Source organism: Sus scrofa, chromosome 15, assembly GCF_000003025.6.
Source record: "Sus scrofa isolate TJ Tabasco breed Duroc chromosome 15, Sscrofa11.1, whole genome shotgun sequence".
Classification (NCBI taxonomy): Eukaryota; Metazoa; Chordata; class Mammalia; order Artiodactyla; family Suidae; genus Sus; species Sus scrofa.
This window is the reverse complement of record NC_010457.5, coordinates 130,941,425-130,962,903: the sequence shown is the minus strand read 5'-3', so window position 1 is coordinate 130,962,903 and position 21,479 is coordinate 130,941,425. Positions and strand designations below refer to the sequence as shown.

Here is a 21,479-nt window from a genome sequence, read left to right as displayed (position 1 = left end):
AATTTAAGTAAGAAATGGGACCAGATTGTGTAGATCACTATCCTGTGAGTGCAATGGAACACCAAATATTCTGAAGAGAGAGAGTGAGTGTGTGTGTGTGTGTGTGTGTGTGTGTGCAGCTGATTCTGTCGTTCACAGTTGTTAGGCTCTACAAAGTCCCTGGCAACAATGAATTAGCAAATACCAAATCACTGATTACTGCCCTGGAGGAAACACAGGGCAGGTTCCTACGAGCCTCTGCTCATATTTTCAACTGATCCATATAGAACCTTGTTTTGTGGTGTTTTGATTTTTTTTCTTTCTTTCTCTCTCTTTTTTTTTCTTTAATAGGACAATGGTATATTTATTTACAATTGGACCAAAAAAAGGCATACAGGCATTTTTTAATAAAAAATAATGGTGATGATGATTAATTGATTTTTTTTCTTAAGGGCTGCACCTGTGACATATGGCAGTTCCCAGGCCAGGGGTCGAATTGAAGCTACAGCTGCCAGACTACACCACAGCCATAGCAACTCTGGATCCTTTTTTTTTTTTTTTTTTTTTTTTGTCTGTTTGCTATTTCTTTGGGCCACTCCCGTGGCATATGGAGATTCCCAGGGTAGGTGTAGAATCGAACCTGAAGCCGAGGCCTACACCACAGCCACAGCAACGAGGGACCCAAGTCTCATCTGTGACCTACACCACAGCTCACGGCAACACCAGATCCCCAATTTACTGAGCAGGGGCAGGGATTGAACCTGTGTCCTCAGGGATGCTAGTCAGATTAGTTTCTACTGAGCCATGACGGGAGGAACTCCCAGAACTCCTTTTTCATTGACTTAAAAAGTAATGAGTACTGTTCTACTACTAAATCTCTCCACTTCCAATCAAAACCTCATCAATAATAATAATAGCGATAAGTACATATAGCCCTTAACACAGCTGCTTTTGTTGTCCTTGTTTCCTTCTTTTTTTTTTTTTTTTTCTTTTTAAGGTGAAAGCAAGTTTCACCTCAGTTTATTTAGAGAGATACACATTCCATAGACAGAATGTGGTCCTTCTCAGAAGGGAGAGTGGCCCATCCTTAGCTTGCTTCTCCGTCTTTGGGGTGTCATTAAGACCCATTTTTCAGTTGAACAAGCTGAGGCAGGAGGTAGTGACTTGCCCACAGTTCAACCACTACAAAACGGTGGAGTCTGCTTATAGAATCCATGTGTTCGTGTTCGTTATTTATTTGTTTGTTTTTGTTTATTTATTTATTTATTGGCCATGTCCACAACATGTGGAAATTCCTGGGCCAGGGACTGAACTGCCATAGCAGTGACAACTGCCAGATCCTTAACCAAGAGGCCACCAGGGAACTCCAGAGAATCCATATGTGTAACTACTACGCCAAATTAATAGTACGGGTTACCGTTTACAAACTCTCCTGGACCACACGGCTGTCCTCCTGTCCCCTCTCTGCCCCGTCTCAACAATTCCTCCCACCCTTCTCCCTCCCCCCAGTTTATGGCTTGGCTAAAATTGCTCACTACTCCTCATCTAAAATAGAACAGTAATAAAACATGCTCACCCTCACTTCTGCCTTCAATGATTTTCCTTCAAAAAGCAATGAACTTGACCGTCTAAATCTATTTCAAACTATAGTTTATAAATCCTTAAATCTGTAAAATCCTCCCCCGCGAGCCACTTTTTTGGGCAGCACTCGTGGCATACGGAAGTTCTCAGGCTAGGGGTTGCATCGGAGCTACAGCTGCTGGCCTACACCACAGCCACAGCAACATAGGATCCAAGCGGTGTCTGCGATCTATGCCACAGCTCATGGCAACACCAGATCCTTAACCCACCAAGCAAGGCCGGGGATCAAACCTGCATCCTCATGGATATGAGACAAGTTTTTTTTTTTTTTTTTTTTTTTGGTCTTTTTGCTATTTCTTGGGCCGCTCCCGAGGCATGTGGAGATTCCCAGGCTAGGGGTCCAACCACTGAGCCCCGACAGGAACTCGACGAGTCAAGTTCTTAACATGCTGAGCCACAACGGGAACTCCTGCTAGCTTTAGTTTTGATTGTGCTTTCACTCCTCAAACATAGCTGGTCCCTGGTGGGGAGCATATGAGATCGGTTTTTGAGAAAGGGGAGTGGGAGGAATTTAACTCAGCAAACACATGCTACTCTGCATCAGGCAACTTTACCCAAGGTATAGAACCTCACACAGTTTTCACCAAGCGATCTTAGGGGCCGTCCACATCAGCAACTTGCCCGGGCTCAAGTACACAGCCACAGTGGCCCAGCAAAGTTCCCAGCGGCCGAGGTTCACGAATGCTTCACACATCTACGCATGTGCTTTTCAAGACTGCTTTTTTTTTTTTTTTCTTAAAACAATAGCCACCTGACTTTGCCTCGCACATTCTTATTCATGTTGGAGACGCTGAGCTGCCAAATGCCTGGCTCACCCCCAGCTCTGATCTCTGCGGCTGACCTTCTTGGAATTTGTTCTGCAGGTAACCTCTGGCTTGCCCCCGCCAGCCACTGCCAATTGGACCAAGGTGACCATCTATCTGGACCAGTTAGGATGTTTTCAGTTTTCGACGATGTAAACCCCTCTAAGCCTCGTTTGAGCAAAAAAGAGACCCTCACTGGCTTACGTAGCCATAGGCCCAGCTGGCTCCAGAAGCTGCAAATGGCACCGCAAAGACCTGTCTCTCTTTCACCTCTTGGCTGCTCCTTCCTGTGTGTTGGCTGCACCCACAGCAGGTTGACCCTGGTGGTAACAAGATGGCTGCTTGCAGCACTTTTTTCAATAGCCAAGACATGGAAACAACCTAAATGTCCATCGACAGAGGAGTGGATCAGGAAGATGTGGTACATATACACAATGGAATATTACGTGGCCATTAAAAGGAATGAAATACCGGCATTTTTAGCAACATGGATGCACCTAGAAATTATTATGCTGAGTGAAGTCAGCCACACAATGAGACACCAACATCAAAAGCTTTCACTGACATGTGGAATCTGAAAAAAGGACAGACTGAACTTCTTTGCAGAACAGTTGCTGACTCACAGACTTGGAAAAACTTATGGTCTCCAAAGGAGACATTTTGGGGGGTGGGGGGATGTGCTTGGGTTGTGGGATGGAAATCCTGAGAAATTGGACTGTGATGATCATTATACTAATATAGATGTGATAAATTCATTTGAGTAATAATAATAATAATAATAATAATAAAACACACACAGGAAAAAAAAAAAAAAAAAAAGATGACTGCTGGCAGCTCCAGGCTCATGTCACTAGAGCTCTGCGTGGAGGTGGGAGGAGTGCTTCTTTCTCCACAGTCTCAGCATCTAATGGCTTATATTGGGTTCTCAAAATCATACTGGCCATTGCCAATGCTGGGTCCAGCTATTCAACCATGTGCAGTGAGACTGAGGGAAGTATGATTTTTCTGAGGACAAGCTGAGCACTGTTACCACAAGAAGGGAGACAGATGCTAGTGGCAAACCTATCAGCTTTTACTTATTTATTATTTTTTGTCTTTTTAGGGCCACACTTGAGGCATATGGAGGGTCTCAGGCTAGGGGTCTAATCAGAACTGTAGCTGCCGGCCTACACCACAGCAACACCAGATCCGAGCTGCGTCTGCGACTTACCCCACAGCTCAACGCCTGATCCTTAACCCACTGAGGGAGGCCAGGGATCGAACCTGCGTTCTCATGGATGCTAGTCAGATTCGTTTCCACAGAGCCATGACGGAAACGCCAACATATCAGCTTTTAGGGAGTTATCTTGTGGTCTAGAGGTTAGGACGCGGCATTTTCACCACTCTGGCCCAGGTTCAATCCCTGGTCTGGGAACTGAGATCCCACATCAAGCCACTGCACGCTGTGGTCCCCCTCAAAAACAACAACAATAATAATAAAAAGAATTAGCTCTTAACTCCAAGAACAGGCAATACGCAGGTTCAATGGGCCACTGAGGACGTCTGGTGGGAAAAACTTCCCCAACAGGGAACAGGGGTCTGAATGCAAACATGAGCTGCTCTCTCTGGAGGAAAAGGAATTGCAGGCCTGGGACTGGAAGCACAGAACAGGGGGCCTGGCAGGGGTAGCATAAGCAGAAGGACACAGAGACTCAGGCGCAGGGAGGGAGACGGAGCGGTCACGTCCTGCAGCAGAAGGGCTGGTGAGACCCACTCCTGCTTTCGGGGAAGCCAGCCTGGAGCCGTAGCCCCTCCCCACCTGGCTGGTCCGGGGGCCACACCCTCTCTGCTCCCTGCCCCTACCCCACCTCTAAGTCCTGAATACTTTGTGTCAAGGTCATAGCTCCTTTCCAGGACTGTGGGTCCCGCAGCCTTTTAGGCTGGGCAGTTTTGTTTTTTATTCTTTTTAGGGCCACGCTCACGGCATATGGAGGTTCCCAGTCTAGGAGTCTAATCAGAGCTGTAGCTGCTGGCCTCCGCCACAGCCACAGCAACACCAGATCTGAGCTGAGTCTGCAACCTACACCACAGCTCATGGCAACGCTGGATCCTTAACCCACTGAGCAAGGCCAGGGATCAACCTGCATCCTCACGGATGCGAGTCAGATTTGTTAACCTCTGAGCCACGATGGGAACTCCAGGCTGGGCAGCTTTAAGCCCAACTAAAAGCTGAGTTCTTTTTTATTTTTTTATTTTTTTATTTTTTTTGCTATTTCTTTGGGCTGCTTCTGCGGCATATGGAGGTTCCCAGGCTAGGGGTCGAATCGGAGCTGTAGCCACCGGCCTACGCCAGAGCCACAGCAACACAGGATCCGAGCCGCGTCTGCAACCTACACCACAGCTCAGGGCAACGCCGGATCATTAACCCACTGAGCAAGGGCAGGGACCGAACCCGCAACCTCATGGTTCCTAGTCGGATTCGTTAACCACTGCGCCACGACGGGAACTCCAAAAGCTGAGTTCTTTACTAAAATGTGAGAATGATCGCAGAGAGGCAACTTGCCAACTCAGCCACGCCCCAAAAGCCAAGCTCCCTGCACCCTCCCCTGTGCCACCACATCCATCCATGGTCGTCTCTCTTCTTCTCTGGGTGTCTTTTATTCTGTTCTTTTGGCGAGTTGCCTACAGTTAAGAATGGCCTCTTCACCTTTCTTTGTTTTTTGATCTTGCCCACAGCACGTGGAAGTTCCCAGGCTGGGGACCGAATCCAAGCCACGGTAGTACTCAGAGCTTCAGCAGTGACAATGCCAGATCCTTAACAAGCTGAGCCATCAGCACACCTTTCCTTCTTTTCTTTTTTTTCTTTTTCTTTTTAGGGCCACATGTGGGACATACGGAAGTTCCCAGGCTAGGGGTTGAATCTGAGCTGCAGCTATTGGTCTACACCACAACCACAGCAACTCGGGATCCAGGTTGCGTCTTCAACCTATGCGGCATCTCCTGGCAATGCTGGATCCCTAGTCCACTGAGTGAGGCCAGGGATTGAAGCCACATCCTTGTGGATATTGCGGGAACTCCACGTTTCTCTTGTCTTAAGCCACCCAGTTTGAGGTAATTTGTTATAACAGTCCTAGGACACCAATACAGTGTATGAGGATATTCATGGCCCCTTACTTGAGTCATACAAATGGGTCAGTGGGAAAGTGTAGTTGTCTGGATGCATCAGTCATTGCACACCTGGTTCCAGCCCCACCTGAATCACCATCTGCAGGATGCAGTCCCCTGGCCCTCCCTTGCCGTAGTTAATTGGACCAAGATGGACACGTGTCTCTAGGCCAGTGGCTCTACCGGCTAACCTGCAATCATGTGACCCATGTGGCCTAGAGTGAAAAGATAAGCCTTCTCTTGAAATTTTGAACTAAGACACTGAAAGGGATATGGTCAGTTAGCTGCAGGGAACTTAAAGAGAAATAGAAAAGTGTGGGAGTTCCCATTGTGGCTCAAAAAAAATAAATAAATAAAAAATAAAAAGACAAGAGAAACGTATTGTCTCACAGTTCTGGAGGTCAGAAGTCTGAAATCACAGCGTTGTTAAGGCCGTGCTCCCTCTGCAGCCTGTGGAGGTATCCTTCCCTGCCTCTTCCTAGCTCCTGTGGTTTGCTGAATATCTTTTTTTTTTTTTTTTTTTGTCTTTTTGTCATTTCTTGGGCCGCCCCTGCAGCAGGCATATGGAGGTTCCCAGGCTAGGGGACGAATCAGAGCTGTAGCCGTCGGCCTGTGCCAGAGGCACAGCAACGCGGGATCCGAGCCGCGTCTGCAACCTACACCACAGCTCACGGCAATGCCAGATCCTCAACCCACTGAGCAAGGCCAGGGATCGAACCCGCAATCTCATGGTTCCTAGTTGGATTCGTTAACCACTGTGCCACGACGGGAACTCCAGACAATCTTTGGCATTCCTGGTTGCCTCCCGTTCTGCCCTGGTCATGACCTTGTCTTCTGTGTCTGTTTTGCATGGCTGTCCTGTTTTTTTTTTGCCCATCCGTGGCATGCGTAAGTTCCTGGGCTAGGGGTTGAGATGGAACCGCACCACGGCAGTGACATCAGATCCTTAACTGCTAAGTCGTCAGGGAACTCCTTCCTCTGTCTTCTCATAAAGACGTCATGTTGGATGGCATCCACCCTCTTAACTAGAATAATTTTTAATTCGTTTCTTTAAAGATTCTTTAGTCACCGCTTGAATAAGTTCTATTAATGGGGACTAGATCATCTGCAATAATCCTATTTCTAAATAAGATCACTGCTTGAGGTAATGGGACTAAGACTTCAGTGTATCTATTTTAGCAAGAACACAATTGACCCACAACAGATCCATGGATTGTGCAGCCAGTTTCTCCACAAATTAGAGGCACACCTATTTCAGCAGAATTACTCCCAAATGTAGGGTCCTTATGGGAAAGGCATATGACACTGCTGTGAATAAGCTGATGAGGATGTCTGCTATGTCTTCATGTACTCATTGAATGTTCTTAGTCATGCTATTAATAAAGCAGTCTTGGTGTCACTACGTTCCCTCCAAAATAGAAAAAAGGTAAAAAAAAAATCAGTATGCAGAGGTAATATTATGGAATGTATATATATATATATATATATATATATATATATATATAAAATTATTTCCTTTTTGTCTTTTTGCCTTTTCTAGGGCCGCTCCCACGGCATATGGAGGTTCCCAGGCTAGGGGTCTAATTGGAGCTGTAGCTGCCGGCCTACGCCAGAGCCACAGCAACGCAGGATCCGAGCCACATCTTCGACCTACACCACAGCTCCCTGCAACGCCAGATCCTTAACCCACCAAGCAAGGCCAGGGATCAAACCTGCATCCTCATGGTTCTTAGTTGGATTCGTTAACCACTGAGCCGTGACGGGAACTCCTGTGGAATAATTTTTAATTCATTTCTTTTAAGATTCTTTAGTCACTGCTTAAATAAGGTCTATTAATGGGGAAAAATAAATTCAATAGAGTAGAAAAACGCACAAGCACTAAAAATGTGCCCAACTACCCCATAGGTTCTTCTTTTTTTTTTTCTTTTTAGGGCTGCACAAGAGGCATATGGAGGTTCCCAGACTAGGGGGAGAAATGGAGGTGTAGCTGCCAGCCGACGCCACAGCCACAGGGACACCGGATCCCCGACCCACTGAGTAAGGCCAGAGATCAAATCCACACCCTCATGGATACTAGCTGAATTCATTTCCCCTGCACCACAACGGGAACTCCTTTTTTTTACCTATTTTTGTTTAGCTATTTTACATATAGTAGTGTATACTGTTAATCCCAAACTCCTGATTTATCTCTCTCCCCATCTCCATTTTTTTTTCTTTTTTTTTCTTTTTAGGGCTGCACCCGCAGCATATGGAGGTTCCCAAGATAGGGGTCGAATCGGAGCTACAGCTGCCGGATTACGTCACAGCCACAGCAACACCAGATCCGAGCCGTGTCTGTGACCTACACCACAGCTCTCAGCAACATCGGATCCTTAACCCACTGAACGAGGCCAGGGATCGAACCTATGTCCTCATGGATGCCAGTCAGGTTCGTTAACTGCTCAGCCACGACGGAAACTCCAGTTCAGATTAATAATATTTATTTATATCAAGTTACTGAGAACAAAGAAACTATTCTGATGAAAAGAGATCTTTGAAATTAGGCGGTGAGATATAGGTGAAAATGAATATTACTGTTACTCAGCAGCAGTCGTCAATGTCTGCATTTTATTATAATGTAAGGAAAATCCCAGTCCATGCAGATAATCATATGTCTGTCCTCCACGTGACATCCAGAGTGATCTTTTCCTGATTACCATCTTTCATCAACTCTAATACGCCACCAACTGTAAGTTCTTTCAGTATTTTACGTACAGCTCAGAAAGAAAAAAATGCTAATTAACCTTTGATTTCGGCGCTATTAAGACGCAAAAAAAAACCTGTCTCACAATCACTGGGATAGAGTAAGCCAGCGGCTTCCTTCTCTTTAAGAACTGATGGCTTCTGCTTCTCAGGATCGGACAAAGCTTGAAGCTGGTGTGGACCTCAGCGCCCTGCTCTCTGCAGTGTCTGCACCAACCATCTTGCCATTCACCCAGTCTCGAAGGTCGGAGATCAAACTTCTTCGGGGATCCCGGGTCCGGTCACATGCTCGAGCACTTCGGTGTCTCTCCTGGACAATACTTACCAGGGTTGACATCTTGTTTGCTTGACGTCTTAACTGGCTTGTAGGTTTATTTGTTCAGTATCCAGCTCCATGAGGGCAGAGTACATGAACTTTTGCACCCTATTGTATCCTATTGTATCCTTCAGGCTTGGCACAGCTCCCAGTAACACCTGGTAAACAGAAGGCACTCAAATATTTGTTGAATGAATGAACTGAAATTTTTTTCCTTTTTGCCTTTTTTTTTTTTAAAGGCTGCCTGTGCAACATACGGAAGTTCCTAGCCTAGGGGTCGAATTGGAGCTGCAGCTGCTGGCCTACACCACGGCCACGGCCACAGCCACAGGGGATCCAAGCGACGTCTTCAACCTGCACCACAGCTCACAGCAACACCGGATCCTTAACCTACTGAGCAAGGCCAGGGATTGAACCCGCATCTTCACGAATACTAGTCAGGTTTGTTACCGCTGAGCCACAACAGGAATTACTGAAATCATTCTTTATTTCATTTGATTTGATTTTTTTTGTCTTTTCTAGGGCCACACCCACCGCATATGGATGTTCCCAGGCTAGGGGTTGAATCGGAGCTGTTGCTGCAGGCCTATGCCACAGCCACAGCAACTTGAGATCTGAGCTGCATCTGCAACCTACACCACAGCTCATGGCAACACCAGATCCTTAACCCACTGACCAAGGCCAGGGATTGAACCCACAACCTCATGGTTCCTAGTCAGATTCGTTAACCACTGTGCCACGATGGGAATGCCCCCGAAATCATTTTTTTTTTTTTAATTTACAGTGGCTGATTTTAAAGTATGTGCTCTTCAATTCAAAGGATCCAGAAAATCCAAAAAAATGTGAGTAAAGACTCGTTTTCAGAGGCAAACAATGAACAATTCTGTACTAAATTCTTGTCTCCTTATTACAAATGCCAAATTTGGACAAAAAGCATTGGAAATTACTATGTGTTAAGATCTTCTTTAGCTTGGAGTTACTACCCCAAGATGATTAACGTGTTTTTGTGACCTCTCGGTGTGTGAAGATTCTGTGCAGGGCTTGTGCATCGAGCTTCGGATTTGCAGGCTTCCTTTGCTCTGATTATACCTGCCTTGTACGGGCAAGAATCCAGAGGGCTGGTCTGAGCTCCTTCTTCCCGAACAATGATACGTTTGTAAGACAGTCTACTGTGTTTACAGCGATGACAGATGCTTTTGGCTGTGGCCTGAACCTAAACACATTCCTCTAGATTTTGGAAGCACAAGTTAAGGTGCTAAAACTTGGTATATAAACCAGGCGAGAATGTAGGCATTTCTTTTGTATTCCAAGTTTTAAATTAGTGAAAAATATTCCCAAAGAGGAGATTTGGATAAAAATGCATGTGGAACCTCCAAAGTGCAAAACCAAAGAGCAATTTGAAAACTACTCACTGGCTGAATCAAGTCTTTTTTTTTTCTTTTTTGTCTTTTTAGGTCCACACTCGCGGCATGAAGCTTCCAGGCTAGGGGTTGAATCAGAGCTGCAGCTGCCGGCCTACACCACAGCCACGGCAACTTGGAATCCAAACTGCCTCTGCCACTTACACCACAGTGCATGGCAATGTCAGATCCTTTAACCCACTGAGGGAGGCCAAGGATCAAACAGCATCCTCATGGATACGAGTCGGGTTCATTATCACTGAGTAACAATGGGAACTCCCTTGCCTGTTTTTCTGAAAAATAAAATTCGCTATCTGGAATTCCTGCTGTGGTGCAGTGGGTTAAAAATCAGGTTGCTGTGGAGGCTCGACCTGGGAACTTCCAAATGCTGTGGGTGTGGCCATAAAAATTAAAAAATAAGAATAAAAAATAAAATAAAATTCACTATCTAATTAAAATAGAAATTTTGAGCAAACTTGAAATAAAAGGAAATACGGTCAATCTGAATTTCAAAAGCTTATAGAAAACATCACTTTACTGCGAAATATTGAAAGTCTTTCTCCTAAGTCCAGGAACCAGAGAGGAATGCCTGGTGTCATTTGTCCTCAACATTTTAGTGGCAGTCTTAGCCAATGCAATAAGGCAGGGGTAAAGGAGGCATGAAGATTAGAAAGGAAGAAATATGTCATTATTCACAGATGACATGAATGTGTCAGAAAGGGTAAAAGAATGATAAATTCTGGGCAGTACATTCTTTGGCAATTTTTTTTTTTGGATCTGTCTCCTCAGTCAAGGGAAACAAAACCAAAAATAAACAAACAGGACTACATGAAACTAAAACAATTTTGCATAGGAATCTGTCAACAAAACTAAAAGGCTGGGGGTTCCCACTGTGGCTCCGTGGTAACCAGATTAGTATCCATGAGGATGTGGGTTCGATCCTTGGACTTACTCAGCAGGTTAAGGATCTGATGTTGCCGTGAGCTGTGGTGTAGGTCGCAGATGTGGCTTGGATCTGGCGTTGCTGTGGCTGTGGTGTAGGCCCGTGGCTACAGCTTTGATTTGACCCCTAGTCTGGGAACTTCCATATGCTGAGGGTGCAGCCCTAAAAATTAGAAAACAAAAACAAAAACTAAGAGGCTGCCTACTGAATGGGAGACGATATTTACAAAACTATATCTGATAACAGGTTAATATACAAAATAAACAAAAAAAGGATACAACTCAACAACAAAAACAAATAAAAAACGATGGGCAGGGGACCCGAAGAGACATTTCCCCAAAGACAAGCTGATGATGGTCAAGAGACATATGAAAAGATGTTCAGCATCACTCATCAGGAAAATGCAAATCAAAACCAGAATGAGCTATCATCTCACATCTGTCAGAATGGCTATTATAGAAAGGACAACACATAACAAGTGCTGGCGAGGCCCTCCCGCCCTGTCGGTGGGAGTGTAAACTGTTGCAGTCACTATGGAAAACGGATGCGGGTTCCTCAAAAAATTAAAAATAGAAGTAGGAGTTCCCGTCGTGGCGCAGTGGTTAACGAATCCGACTAGGAACCATGAGGTTGCGGGTTCGGTCCCTGCCCTTGCTCAGTGGGTTAACGATCCGGCGTTGCCGTGAGCTGTGGTGTAGGTTGCAGACGCGGCTCGGATCCCGTGTTGCTGTGGCTCTGGCGTAGGCCGGTGGCTACAGCTCCAATTAGACCCCTAGCCTGGGAACCTCCATATGCCGCGGGAGCGGCCCAAGAAATAGCAACAACAACAACAACAACAAAAAAGACAAAAGACAAAAAAAAAAAAAAAAAAATAGTATTAAAAAAAAAAAAAATAGAAGTAACATATGACCGAGCAATTCTGCTTCTGGGTGTTTTTCCAAAGAAAGGAAAAACACTAATTTGAAAAGATACACGCACGCCGTATGTTCACCGCATTATTCACAATAGCCAAGAGATGGAAGCAACTTAAGTGTCCAACATCAGATGAATGGATAAAGAAGGTGTGGTCTATATATTCAATGGTACATTAATCATAAGCGAATGAAATCTTGCCATTTGTGTCAACATGGGCAGACCAGAGAGTATTATGCTAAGTGAAATAAGTCGGACAGAGAAAGACAAATACCGAACGATTTTACTTATTCGGAGGGTCAGAAAAACAAATGAACAACTATATCAAAACAGAGTGATAGATATAAGAGAACAAAAGAGGTAGTTGCCAGAGGTGGGGGGTGGGGGTGGGGGAGATGAATGAAATAGGTGAGAGAAATTGAGAAGTACAAGTTTTCAGGTACAAAAATAACTAAAGTCGGAGTTCTCGTCATGGCTCAGTGGTTAACGAATCCCACTAGGAACCATGAGGTTGTGGGTTCGATCCCTGGCCTTGCTCAGTGGGTTAAGGATCTGGCGTTGCCATAAGCTGTGGGGTAGGTTGCAGACTCGGCTCAGATCTTGCGTTGCTGTGGCTGTGGCTGTGGCCAGCGGCTACAGCTCCGATTCGACCCCTAGCCTGGGAACCTCCATATGCCACGGAAGATGCTCTAGAAAAGACAAAAAGACAAAAAAAAAAAAAAAAAAAAAAAGAAAAGAAAAGAAAAGAAAAAGAAAAAGCTAAAGTCACAGGGATAACATGTACCCAGTAATTTAGTCAATAAAAATGCACTATCTTTGCATGGTGGCGTATCACAGTGTTGTAGGTCAGTTTTACTGCAAAAAGGAAACAAACAGGAGTTCTCTGGTGGCTTAGCAGGTTAAGGATCTGGCATTGTCACTCCTGTGTATGATTCCTGGGGTGGGAACTTCCACATGCCACCCCTCGGCTTGGCCAAAAACAAACAAATAAATAAACATTTTAAAACAAATGAACTTAGGAGTTCCCGTTGTGGCCAAGCAGAAACGGATCTGACTGGCATCCATGAGGATGCAGGTTTGATCCCTGGCCTTGCTCAGTGGGTTAAGGATCCGGTGCTGCTGTGAGCTGTGGTGTAGGCTGCAGATGTGGCTCAGATCTGGTGTGGCTGTGGCTGTGGTATAGGCTAGTGGCTACAGCTCCAATTTGTTCGACCCCTAGCCTGGGAACCTCCACATGCCATGGGTTCGGCCCTAAAAAGACTCATAAAACAAAACAACCAAATGAACTTATAGAAAAAGATGAGATCTGTGGTGACCGTAGGTGGGAACTGGGAGGGAGGGGCAAATGGATGAAGGTGGGAAAAAGGGACAAAGTTCCAGCTATGAGATAAATAAATATCAGGGATGTAATGCACAACCTGATTAATCTACCAACACTGCTGTGTGTGTTACACATTCAAGTTAAGAGTCCTAAAGTTCTCATCACTAGGAAATTTTTTTTTTTTTGTCTTTTTTAGGACCGTGCCCACAGCATGTGGAGGTTCCCTGGCTAAGGGACGAAATGGATCTATGGCCACTGGTAAGATCACTAGGTCTTAGTGAGATCACTAGATGAAAGGAAATTTACCAGAAGCAAAATCGATTGTGTTTTTATTTTTTATTTTTTTGTCTTTTCTGAATTGTACTTTTTGGGTTTTATGTTGGTTCATTCTTTTTTTTTTGGAATATTTAAAAAAATTTTTTTTCCACTGTACAGCATGGGGACCAAGTTACACATACATGAATACATTTTTTTTCCTCCCATTGTTCTGTTGCCATGTAAGTATCTAGACATAGTTCTCAATGCTACACAGCAGGATCTCATTGTAAATCCATTCCAAGAGCAATAGTTTGCATTCAATAACCCCAAGCTCCCAATCCCTCCCACTCCCTCCCTCTCCCCCCAGGCAGCCACAAGTCTATTCTCCAAGTCCATGATTTTCTTTTCTGTGGAAAGGTTCATTTGTGCCTTCTATTAGATTCCAGTTATAAGTGATATCATATGGTATTTGTCTTTCTGACTTTTTCAGTCAGTATGAGAGTCTCTAGCTGCATCCATGTGACTGCAAATGGCCTTATGTTGTTCTTTTTTATGGCTAAGTAGTATTTCATTGTGTATATATACCACATCTTCCTAATCCAATCGTCTGTCATGGACATTTGGGTTGTTGCCACGTCTCTGCTATTGCGAATAGAGCTGCAAAACATGCGGGTGCATGTGTCTTTTTTAAGGAAAGTTTTGTCTGGATATATGCCCAAGAGTGGGATTCGATTGAAACATAATTGTAAAAAGGAGTTTAACTTACAACAGAATACAAAAGCCAACCACCTAGAATTCTAACAAGATATACATATTAGATTACTACATTCTATGAAATCTTTGAGCAAAATTACAGCATATCTAAAAAACTCTAAGGATATACTATATTTGTGGATTGGAAACCTGATATTATAAAGATGTCAATTCTCCATAAATAGATCTATACATTCATTACAATCCCAATCAAAACACCAATAGGTGTTTCCGAGGAAACATAAGCTGATAGTAATAATGAATTAAAAAATACAGTTGTGGAGTTCGAATACACGTGGCACAGCAGAAACGAATCCGACTAGGAACCATGAGGTTTCGGGTTTGATCCCTGGCCTTGCTCAGTGAGTTAAGGATCCAGCACTGCCATGAGCTGTGGTGTAGGTTGCAGACACAGCTCGGATCTGGCATTGCTGTGGCTGTGATGTAGGCTGGCAGCTGTAGCTCCAATTGGACCCCTAGCATGGGAACCTCCATATGCCTCAGGTGCGACCCTAAAATGCAAAAAAAAAAAAAAAAAAACCCACAAAAAAACGCAACACAGTCAGTGAGATGACTAATGAATTACAACAACCATTTTCATGGATGAGTGAGGTTTGACTGATTTGGCTTTGGGAGAAAACAGGGCAATATAAATACTTAAAACATTTCTTCAGCATTTGCTGCTATGTCAGGTACACTGCTGGGTACTTCCCAAAGGGCATCCCCCGAACCTCAGATCCTGAGATGCTCAGAGGAAAAGGGGTTCGGGTAGCCACACACCTGTAGGAACGGCTCCTGCTATAGTTTCCTCTTGGAGAGTCAGGTTGCACAGCAGGATTTTTAAAGCCTCTGAGAAATTTCGGTGAAGAAAAGCAAATAGAATTGTGTTGAACCCAGGATTTTCCCATCTTATTTGATCACGACCTCTCTTTGAGAAACACTGGCCTGGAGTGCTTTTTATATTTTTTGGTTTTCACTGTTTTCTGTGAAGTAGCCAAGGGTTGAATTGTTCATTTTACAGATGAAGAGTTGGAACCTCAGGCAGGTGGAGACTTCTACCCGGTCATACAGCTACTAATACCGTTAGCAATGCACACTCCATTAAAAAAAAAATTTCAGTGCTTTTTCCAGGGTCAAACTCTACTTTCACGTGAAATAGCATTTCAGAGATGGAATAAACCTTAGTGATCTCTTAGACTAGTAACCTTATTATGTTGATGAGGCAATTGGGGCCCAGACAAATTAAGTGTCTTGCCCCAGGTCAAGAGATTGCAGACTAGCAGGAAGAAGAAAAGGATCCATGACTCAGTGACTCCCAATTAAGTGCTCTACTGCCCCATATAATTAGGAGGCAAATCTGTGTCAATGGAGGGTGAGACCAAATTAACTGCCCGGATTGAGGAGGCACTCAGAGATGCTGCATGAACGATCTACCTGGGAGAAGATGATCCTGGAGCTCTACCAGGTTGTCCTGTAAACTTTAGAAAGAAGGCTTCAGGAGCCATTTGATGACTGGGGTAGAATAATAAAGTACTGAATACTGTCATTTTTTAAAGTTTCATCACCTTGTATGTATTACTTTATCCCTCTCCCCTGAAAAGTGCCACAGGTCACTTAAGAAAATTAAACATTTTTGACTGAAAGCGATTTCACAACACTTATGGGGCACGTCCTGGAGTGTCACAGGCTGGGGATCATTTTTCTAAAGTCTCAGCTGTGACGAATGTTAGAGGCAGAATGCAGGAGGCATGCACATCTGGCCAAACCTGTAGGGCAGGGAAGGGTATGTTCATTGCAGGTGCTGCTGTCAGAAAGCACAGGAAGGAGAAGCAAAACAGTCCTGGCTGAGGGCTTGTGCAGGGTTGAGCAGAACGTTCTAACACGCAGCGAAGAAGGGTGAGTCTGGCCTTATGCATCGGGGAAGAGGAAAACAGGAGAACGCAAGCGTTCAGTGGATCTTTGGACTTTAAAAAGAGTAGCTGTTGTTTGTTTTTTTGTGTTTTTTCGTTTGTTTGTTTGTTTTTGCTTTTTTGGGCCCCACCCATGGCATATGGAGGTTCCCAGGCTAGGGGCTGAATCGGAGCTACAGCTGCCAGTCTACCCGCCACAGCCACAACTTGGGATCCGAGCCGAGTCTGTGACCTACACCACAGCTCATGGAAACGCCAGATCCTTAACCCACTGAGCGAGGCCAGGGATTGAACCCGCAACCTCAGGGTTCCTAGTGGGATTCCTTTCTGCTGCGCCATGATGGGAACTCCAAGAGCAGCTATTCTTTCTGTGTAGAAATGTTTTGGTTGTGGCGGGTGGTCACTGGGCAAAATAGGCATCATGGCTGTGAAGCTCCATCAGTGGGAAAGCTCCACTAAGGATGAGGAAAGAATAAGCAGAGGCAAACCTGTTTGCTCTCCTCTGCTTTATCTTCTGCATGTATGTGACTCTCGAGGACTTTATGTGGTGGTGGGGGGGGGCTAGGGCAGTGCACAATTTAGGGGCTCCTGAGTCCTCTAGAAAAATACCATCATAATATCCAGTTAACTGCACCCCATCCAGCTCCCCAAATGAGCAAACTGGTGTCTATTTAATATGATTTCAATTTACTTGACAAATTCTGTTCTTTAAGCTTTCCTAGAGGGCAAATAAATCTATTCAGTAGACCACCTCTGCCGTAATTTATTCTCCACCTCTCTCTTTCTCTGTATCGCTCTTTTATTAAGTTCATTAGTTTGATCTCACACCTAACAAGGCAAGGGAGGGAAATCCTTTAGTTTCCCAAAAGTAATTACTACCAACAATGAGAACAAAAACTAAAGCAGAAATGTAAGGTCAGGAGTTTCTTAACACTAGAGCCTTCTTAACATTTTACAAGCAACCATTAACCCACTTTGCACCTGCTCTAAGCTTGTAGAATTAAAATTATCCCCCCATCCCCCCTCAAAGAAAAACACAACAGGACCTCTGGTGACACAGTTCTCCATGCTGCCCATCATTTAGCATAGGAGGTGGCTCAAAGGTGGCACTGGTGAAACAGGTGCTGGTGGCACACAGAGAAGGGGAGCTCCTCAAAGTAAGAGTTATCCATTTACATTTCAAATTTTGAATCTTGATTGCATTTCTCTGGTTATAAAAATATTATGATATAAAAATTCAGATCTTTCAGAAATATGTAATGGGGAAAGTGAAAACACTCCACAGCTCCATCTGTAACAGCCAATCACTAGCTTTCTCCTCTAACGTTTATTTAAAATAAACTAAAACTGTTGTTCTTTTTAAAATGGGATCATAATACTACGTTAAACTCCAAAACTTGCTTAAGATTTCATTTGGTCTACTGAACATATAAGAGATTCATCTTATCTTTTCAAAAGATTGGGTAATATTCTACGGAAAGATTTTTTTTTTTTTTGCTTTTTAGGGCTGCATTGTGTCATATGGAGGTTCCCAGGCTAGGGGTCAAATCAGAGCTGCTGGCCTACGGCCTACACCACAGCCACAGCAACTTGGGATCTGAGCCCCTGGCTGCGACCTATACCACAGCTCACAGCAGTGTGGGATCCCTAACCCATTAAGCGAGGCCAGGGATTGAACCCATATCCTCATGGATACTAGTCAGATTCGTTTCCCCTGGGCCACAACGGGAACTACATGGAAAGCTGGGGGGTTTTTTTGTTTTTTTCTTAGGGCTGCACTTGCGGCATATGGAGGTTCCCAGATTAGAGGTTGAATCGGAGCTGCAGCTGCCAGCCTACACCACAGCCACAGCAGCGACAGATCCGAGCCGCATCTGCGACATACACCACAGCTCATGGCAACACTGGATCCTCGACCCACTGAGCAAGGCCAGGGATTGAACCTGCTTCCTCAGAGATACTAGTCAGATTCATTTCTGCTAAGCCATGACGGGAACTCCATTTTTGGATTTTTTTTTTTTTTTTTTTTTTTTTTTCCAGAAGTCATTAGCTTCAGGTATCTTTTTTGGAGTTTTGAGTAGGATTTTTTTTTTTTTTTTTTTCTTTATGGCTGCACTGATGGCATACAGAAGTTCCTGGGCTAGGGACTGAACCTGTGCTTTCACTGTGACCTGAACTGCTGCAGTTGGATTTTTAATCCACTGTGGGAACTCCTTGAGTAGGATTTAATGACATAGGTAAAATAAGACTAATCTATTTCTGATTCATTCTTCTTTCATCCGTTGGAGTGACTATAACATACTGGTATGCTTGGGGCAACCACCTGTGTTATTAGGTGCAAGGGGCCCTATCTACCAACTCTCATCTGCTTAGCATATGCTTACTCTTTCCAGAAGTTTGCCAATGTTTGTCACATTAAACCTAAGTCAGTTCTGACCACTGTAAGCATGACTTTTATTTATTTACTTATTTTAAGGGCCACAGGTGTGGCATATGGAAGTTCCCAGGCTAGGCGTCAAATTGGAGCTACAGTTGGCGGCCTACACCACAGCCACAGCAACGAGGGATCCTTAACCCACTGAGCAAGGCCAGAGCTCGAACTGGAGTCCTCATGGATACCAGCTAGGTTCATTTCTGCTGATCTACAACGGGAACTCCAATACTTCTATTTAAGAGGATAAACAAGACAGAATTTCAGAATAAAATACTTATAACAGTACCCTCCTGGGCCTCACAGTCTAAAGTGATATTTGCTTCCTTTGGAGTCATAGATTTTAAAATGTTTGCACTATTCATTAACTTGGCAATTGCTCAAGAATTTCCTTTGGACTTAAAAAGTTAAATCATTTGAGTGTTTATATAAATCAAGTCATACAGTTCTCTTGCAGTGCACTGGGTTAAGGATCCAGCCTTGTCACTGCAGCAGCTCGGATCATAGCTCTAGCAAGGGTTCGATCCCTGGCCCGGAAAATTCTACATGCCATGGGTGTGGTCACAACAAATACCAAGTCACTAACTATATTCTCCCCACCATATTATAAGCTTCATGAAAGGAGGGACTTTGGTTCACTGATGATTCTCTGAATCTAGAACAGTACCTGGCATATAAAAGGTGCTCTATTTATTGAAGGAAGGATAGATTCCTTGAAGGCAGGAATCTTCTTATATTTAGCATCCCCACAGCAAATGACAGGTTGCTGATTAAAATAAGGGAAGGGAAGGGGAGTTCCCGTTGTGGCGCAGTGGTTAACCAACCCGACCAAGAACCATGAGGTTGTGGGTTCGATCCTTGGCCTTGCTCAGGGGGTTAAGGATCCAGCGTTGCCATGAGCTGTGGTGTAGGTTGCAGACTCAGCTCGGATCCTGCGTTGCTGTGGCTCTGGTGTAGGCCGGTGGCTACAGCTCTGATTAGACCCCTAGCCTGGGAACCTCCATATGCCGAGGGAGCAGCCCAAGAAATGGCAAAAAGACAAAAATAAAATAAAATAAAATAAAATAAAATAAAATAAGGGAAGGGGGAGTTCCCGTTGTGGTGCAGCGAAAAGGAACCTGACTATGATCCATTGAGGATGCAGTTCAATCCCTGGCCTTGATCACTGGGTTAAGGATCCAGTGTTGCTGTGAGCTGTGGTGTAGGTCGTAGACATGGCTTGGATCTAGCGTTGCTGTGGTTGTAGTGTAGGAGGGCAGCTGCAGCTCCCATTCAACCTCAGGCCTGGGAACTTCCATATGCCATGGGTGCGGCCCTAAAAAGCAAAAAAAAAAAATTAAAGGAAGGATCTTCATTCAACTTAAGACTTTCGTAGAAGCTATGTGTGCAAAAAATCCCTTGGCTTAAATAATATTCAAGATTCCTTCCAGCCCTAACTAATATGAATTTGTTATTTTATAATAATTATTATTACTTTTTTGGTCTTTTTTTTTTGACCTTTCTAGGGCCAAGTTTCCGGGCTAGGGGTCTAATTGGGCCCTAATTGAGCGAAGCCTTGGGGTCGAACCCTCAACCTCATGGTTCCTAGTCAGATTCGTTAACCACTGAGCCACGACAGGAACTCCTATTTTCAAAGAATTATAACTCAGTATAATATACACTACTAAAACTAAAGTGAGAATAATTGAGTTCTTTGATTTAGAAAGTGGTGCACTGATTTTTCTAAGTCTTTGGATCATCATTATAAAGATAAGACTTGAGAATAAAGCTATATTGACCTCAAGCTATATTCTGAAAGTCCCTTCTTTGAAAGAATAAAAATCATGGCATCAAGTTGTCAACTGGGAATGCCTCAAGTATGATTTGAATGTCACTGCAGAAGCAAGAAGGCAAAGGAAGTACTAATGTATAATGTTTGTATATTTTGGACTATGGCAGTGGTGGTATGACACTAATAATATATCTTCCTTTAAACCCATGTCAAATGTGCAGTTATTTGAATTTAAAGCCAATGAAAATAAAAACAATGAAAAAGAATAAAAAAGGGACTCACAGTGAAAGAAGGATTCATACAAATCTGGAGCATATTTTGGATAATATACATTTTAAAGAATAAAGGCAGAAAAGGAGAGTAAAAAATACACAAGAATCAATTTTAGAAAGTCCCTCCAGAAAAAGTCCATTTTATAAAACACACTGTAATTCTAGTCTTTTAGGACTTATTTATGTCAGATCATCTCTCACTGGATGTTTGGTTTCCTCAGAAAAATTATCTTATGGTTAGAAAATAGCATATTCTCAAGATGGTCGGTTGAAAAGGCTATTTTTTTGGCTTACTATTTTCTACAACAAATTTTACTTTAAGAGTGAATTAATTAGATTTGAGATTAACTCTCACTGGTAGAACTGTAGGGGATATACTTTGCTTGAAAAAATGGATCAGAACTTGAAGAGGATATAATTAATTGACAGAAAAAATAGGGCTTAAAATAAAAGAGTTTTTGATGTGTTAAGCAAAAAAGAAAAAAAAAATTAAGAATACTTGGGGGGTGTTGCGGCAGGAAAAATTTCATGAAATAGAGTAGTAAGAGGGAAGCATGAGCCCAAGTTAGACTAGGGAGCAAAGTCTGAAGAACATCAACAACAGAAACATTCTTGGGGAAGGAAAACTGATACCAGGAGGACTCCTATGGTTAATTTTCCAAAATAAAAATGTAAAGAAGTACTCAACTTGTTGAGGCTTACAACACTAGAGTACAGTACACTTCTAACACCAGACCCTCAAGAAAAAGAAATACACAAAACCATTTTTAAAGACAAGTTGGGGAAAAGGCTGTAAAATACAAATTAGAACATTTTAACTTACTTCAGGTAGATAAAATAGAAAATAAAGTCGGAATATGTAAACTCTTGCTTTCAATCAGTC

General features: G+C 43.7%; 1 protein-coding gene across 1 annotated transcript in view; it reads right to left on the bottom strand.

The window, feature by feature from the left end:
• FBXO36 (F-box protein 36) overlaps positions 1–21,479 on the bottom strand; it is an 89,224-nt gene that overhangs the window by 66,185 nt on the left and 1,560 nt on the right. The gene's annotated exons all lie outside the window — the stretch shown is intronic.